This window comes from Loxodonta africana, chromosome 10, assembly GCF_030014295.1.
Source record: "Loxodonta africana isolate mLoxAfr1 chromosome 10, mLoxAfr1.hap2, whole genome shotgun sequence".
In the NCBI taxonomy this organism is placed as follows: domain Eukaryota; kingdom Metazoa; phylum Chordata; class Mammalia; order Proboscidea; family Elephantidae; genus Loxodonta; species Loxodonta africana.
This window is the reverse complement of record NC_087351.1, coordinates 25,191,147-25,197,146: the sequence shown is the minus strand read 5'-3', so window position 1 is coordinate 25,197,146 and position 6,000 is coordinate 25,191,147.

Here is a 6,000-nt window from a genome sequence, read left to right as displayed (position 1 = left end):
AAAGAGGGCTCGACGGAAGCATCTGTCTATTCCATCATCTTGACTCCACCTCCCGGCTTGATTGGTTTTTGTATGTCCCTTGGATAATAAAAATATCCTGGACTTGCATCTGATCGATGGAACTTATGGTACTCCATCTTTCTCTGGTAACTCCTGTTATTAAGGCTTGGTTTATTTTAGGAGATTAAAGTTAAAGTAAATATAAGGCCAATTACAAGGGACATGCAAGAAAGATCAGCCTGTTTATAAGGCTTCTTAGTCAGATACCAGGCACAAGTATCAGCTAGATGAAATTTGAAATTTTGTGGAGTGAGTTTAGAATTTTTTCTCCTTTAGTGTAAGGCTTTGATTACCATAGAAATGGCATCCTTCATAACCAACCTCATCCAACACTGGAACTTTCATTTGTCCAGTAAAGGTGGAATTTGAAGATGAGCTCTCTCAAACATTCACTGTTAAGAACTCACTCAATATACATTTCCTATAGTCACCATTGTTTTAAGTTTTGTTTCAAAACTGAATTTATCAATTTATAATCATTTTCACTATACTTTTTTAAATAAGGAATCTACCTTGGTAGGCAAAGGCTTTTTAAGCTGGACAACAAAGGCAGAAACCATTTGTGAAAATAATAGATCTAAATTTGTTAAAATATTTTAAATAATTTTATAGAAAATTTGACATAAAATTAAAAGGAAAATAGTAAATTAAAATATTTGTGGAATACCTGTAAAAAAAGATAATACCTTCATAGGTAATGTGTCTTTTTAAGTGAATAATAAGTAGATGGAGGGCCCAATAGAAAATGGTCAAAGGACATGGACAGGCAATTGAGGAGAAAAAAAATACAAATGTCCAATTCATGAAAGAATAAATGGCCGTCTCCATTAATAATCATTGAAACATCAATCAGATGCACTTTCATGTAGCAAATAAATAAAGTTAAAAAATGTGACACACTGTCCTGCCAACTTGCTCTCTTAAATGGTACAGGTAAAATGCCTCGAGTCACACCTAGGTGAATCATGGCTCCTGGGCAAATGTTCCAAGTCAGAAGGTGGACGTTACTCTGTTCTCTTTCACTGTTTTCCTTGGGACAGAACTATGACCCCTTATGAGATTCCATCACATCAGTTAGGACATGGAGGGGCAGGTTTCTCTGGCCATAGAAATAAGCAAGTGATCCAAGCCTGGCCAGTTATGATCTTCCAGACTGTGATTGGTCCAAGGGTCAAACAAGGTTAAACCTTGGCTTAGGGCCAAAGCCTCACCAAGATATTTGATATATGGATCCTGAGTGACTGTTTCTCTTCTCTCCAGGATTGTGACCTATGAGAACCTTGTTAGCCTTGTAGAATTCCTTGTTCTTTTTGAGTAGCCGCCATAGTTTAGAGGGGCTGGCAGCAGTCCTAGCTCCAGCGATGGCTCCAAACAGGCATACTCATACATCAATTTAGTGTGAAGAGTTGTGGTATAACGAACAGAAAGTTTCTGAAGTGTACACTTATAATGATATGTTTTAAATAAATAATTATATACACTCATAAAGTTTTAGCTAAAAATACAGCTATTAGATAACAATAGGGAAAATTGAATCCATCCATATAATAAAATTGACTCGACGGCACTGGGTTTCTGGAATTATATAATAAAATATCAAAAATACATTTTTAAAAAAGTTGACATAAAAGTACTCTATTGACATGGAAAAATGTTTATGAAATTGTTGAGTGGCAGGTTATAAATCAATATGTACTCTATTACAATGATATATATATCCTTTAAGTAGAACACAGAGGGATAAAAGCTATATATATAGTCGTATGTATGTGTTTTTATGTGAATATATACGTGTGTGTGTTAATCAAAGATATTTTTTAATTTTATCATGTTATATGTTATTTTTCTAAATTAAAAGAAAAAAACAGAGCTATATCAATTCAAAACAACCTTACTTTTTTTTTTTTTTTTTTTTTGGTCTGTTAAATCTGATTTAAAATAAATGTTGTGTGCCCTGATTCAATTCTTAATCATAGCCTCACTGTAGGACAGAGTAAAACTGCCTTATAGGGTTTCCTAGTCTGTAACCTTTACAGAAGCAGATCACCAGGTCTTTCCTCCTTTGGAAAAGCTGGTTTGAACTGCTAAACTATCTGTTAGCAGCTGAGTGCTTAACTGCTGCACCAACAGAGCTCCTTGATATAAAAGATAATACACACTTATCATAGAAAAACAAAAAACTCAGAAAATACAGAAATGTATACAGAATGATTCTCACCCAGAGATAATCACTGTTAACACTGGCATAGGCTTGTGAAAGGTTTTCTATGTATGCATGCACTGCTGCAACAGTAAAAAGAAATATCTATGGAGGTGATTTTAGCAACTGAGTTTCAGATCCCTGTAGTGCTTTTCTTAAATTCCAGGTAAAGAAACAAAGTTTTGAATAGTTAAGAATGTTTACTTTATCTGACTGCAGGTTTCACTAGCTGTCTGGAGAAAGTGGCCTGATGACCTTGGAATCCTCAAAGGACACAGTTGCAAGGGAGTCAATGAACTGACTTTTGGTGAACAAAGAAAAGTAGGGACAAAAGATAGAATTTACCATCTTGACTATTTTGACCAAGGTGAGCAAGCACCTTTGAGGTTGTTGTTAGCTGCTGTTGAGTCAATTCTAACTCATGGTGACCTCATGTGTGCAGAGTAGAACAGATCCATAGGGTTTTCAAGGTTGCTACTCTTTGGAAGCAGAATGCCAAGTCTGTCTTCTGAGGAGCTTCTATGTGGTTCGAACAGCCAGCCGTTAGGGTAGTAGTCAAGTGCTTAACCATTTTCACCACCCAGGGAACCTAGGGAAAACACCTTACTGCTCTACAATGACTTCCTGTCTTCTCTTCCAAAAACAGAGTACTGCATGCAATGACTTAACTCTATCCCGAGTCAGGATTTTTTGAAATTTTTCTCCAGAATTTGAGACACCGCCATTTCTTGGTCAATAGAATCCAAAGCAGGGTACACAGACGTATCCCAGCAGGTAAGCCTCTTTAATGTGAGAAAAGCATTAGTAGCTCTCTTGATATTTATGAAATATTCTTTCTAAAATTTCAATTATAATGTATGTAATGTTTTAGTGAATATGTATATGTATATAATTTATAGGTAAATGAATATAACTGATCATAGCCTTTTGCTGTTATTGCTGTTGTAGGTGCCACTGAGTCCATTCCAACTCATAGTGATCCTGTACCACAGAATGAAACACTGCCCAGTCCTGCACCATCCTCACAATCATTGCTATGCTTGAGCCCATTGTTGCAGCCACTGTGTCAATCCATCTCATTGAGAGTCTTCTTTGGCCCTCTAACTTACCACGCATGATGTCCTTCTCCAGGGACTGATCCCTTCTGATATCAAGTCCAAAGTATGTGAGATATAGTCTTGCCATCCTTGCCTCTAAGGATCATTTAGTTGTACTTCTTCCCAGAAAGACTTGTTTGTTCTTTTGGCATTCCATGGTATATTCCATATTCTTTGCCAACACCACAATTCAAAGGGGTCAATTCTTCTTAAGTCTTCCTTATTCATCGTCCAGTTTTCACTTTCATATGAAGCAATTGAAAACACTATTGCCTTGGTCAGGCAAACCTTAGTCTTCAAGGTGAAATCTTTGCTTTCCAACACTTTAAAGAGGACTTTTCAACAGATTTGCCAGATGCAATGAGTTGTTTGATTTCCTGGCTGCTGCTTCCATGGGTGTCGATTGTGGACCCAAGTAAAATAAAAGTCTTGGGAGGAGGAGTGAAGATGGGAGAATAGACAGAGGCTTCTGCGAGCCCTTTTTCAACAAAGGCCCGAAAAAGCAAGTGAAACGAGTATATGACAAGCTAGGAGCCCTGAACATCAAAGGGAAGCTTAGAAAACTGAGGGGCAGGGGGAGGAAGAGAGGGTTCAGATGCAGAGAGGAATTTCCGGATCTGAAATGCAGGGATCCCTCAGGCACCATTCCCAGAGCAGCGGTGGCATACTGGTACTACCATTCTGCCGTAGTTTCCTCAAGGTCAAGCAGCCAGCCACATAGGCACATAGCCTATTCACACCTCAGGAATTAGAGAAGAACGGTACTCTCGGCAAAAGCTAAGTACTTGAGTATATTTTACTGTGCCCCCCACCCCCAATCACAAGCCAGCTTCAGTGGCTGATTTCCCTGGGCCCGAGATTGGACTTGTTGAGCACCTAGAGCCATCCACCAAGCCTTGGAGAAGGAATAAATATGCAATTGGGGGAAAAGATAATTTGCCAGCTCCACTAACCGGGGCAGCCCAGGACAGAAGCGGCTCCTGCCCAGGCATAAACGGTCCATGGAGTTTGAGTACGTTTTCACTCTGCATGGCCCTGTGTGAGCCTATTTCAGGAGAATAGGCCCTTGTTGGCAGACTCCAACCATTTCAGCTGTGCAGCAGAGAGTTGGGTGTTTGATGTTTGACTTTGCTTTGCCTATTAAACACGGTTCTCAACTACCCACATCAGGGGCCTAAGGACTGGTGGCTCCACACAGGTCATGGAGGCACCCACAACAGGGTTCTAAGGGTAACTGGTACCTCCCAGTCCTTACAACCAAAAATATTGGGTTCCCATAGTCTGTCTGCAGAACTCTTCAACCTGTATGCTCTAGGGAACAGGGACACGTTTTCCTCAGAGACATGTGGGGAACGATTCTCAGCCTCCTGCCTTGTTCATAGGGTGACACCCTGCCACAACCAGATACTGGTACATAAACCAATCACCCCTGTCCCTCTAAGACTCTAGTACAGAGCCTGTACCACACACTTGATGATCAGCTACCTAGACACCTGAGCTGAATTCATACAAGAAAACTGAATGGACTCCTAGACAGACACACCTAATAATGGCTCTAGCCATCTGGGGACAGGATTTCAGAGCTCCAAAGGTGAAAATAATCAAGCTAGCTCACTCAAGGAACCCACACAGGCATATTATAAAGAAAAAAAAAAAAGCAAGAAGCTATGACATAATAAGCAAGTATAAAATAAACTAATACAATAGCTTATAGATGGCTCAGAGAAAATAGCCAATATCAAGTCACATAGAGAAACAGACTATGATCTCTTCTACAAGCTCTCGAAACGAAGGATCAAGGGATCTTCTAGATGATAGGGTCTCCCTGAAATTACCAGAGGCAGAATACAAAAGGTTACTATACAGAACCCTTCAAGACATCAGGAAGGAAATGAGGCAATATGCACAACAAGCCAAGAAACACACAGATAAAGCATTTGAAGAAATTGAAAAGGTTATTCAGGAACATAATGAAAAATTTAATAAGCTGGAAAAATCCATAGACAGACAGCAATCACAAATTCAAAAGATTAACTATAAAGTTACAGAAGTAGACAAGTCAATAGAAAGTCAGAGGAGCCGAATTGAGCAAGTGGAAGGCAGAATTTCTAACTTCAAGGTAAAGCACTTGGCACTAATACATTTGAAGAAAAATCAGATAAAATAATTTTTTAAAAAATGAAGAAAACTTAAGAATCATGTTGCACTCTAGCAAGAGAAATAACCTACAAGTGATTAGAGCAACAGAACAGGGAGGGATAACAGAAAATACAGAGAAAGTTGTTGAAGATTTTTTGGCAGAAAACTTCCCTGATATCGTGAAAGATGAGAAGATATTTATTCAAGATGCTCATCAAACTCCATGTAAGGTAGATTTTAAAAGAAAGTCACCAAGACATATTATAATCAAACTTGCCAAAACCAAAGATAAAGAGACAATTATAAGAGCAGCTAGGGATAAACAAAAAGTCACCTACAAAGGAGAGCCAATAAGAATAAGCTCGGACTACTTGGCAGAAACCATGCAGGCAAGAAGGCGATGGGATGATTTATATAAAAAATTGAAGGAAAAAAATTTCCAGCCAAGTATCTGATATCAGGCAAAACTGTCTCTCAAATATGAAGGTGAAATTAGGACATTTG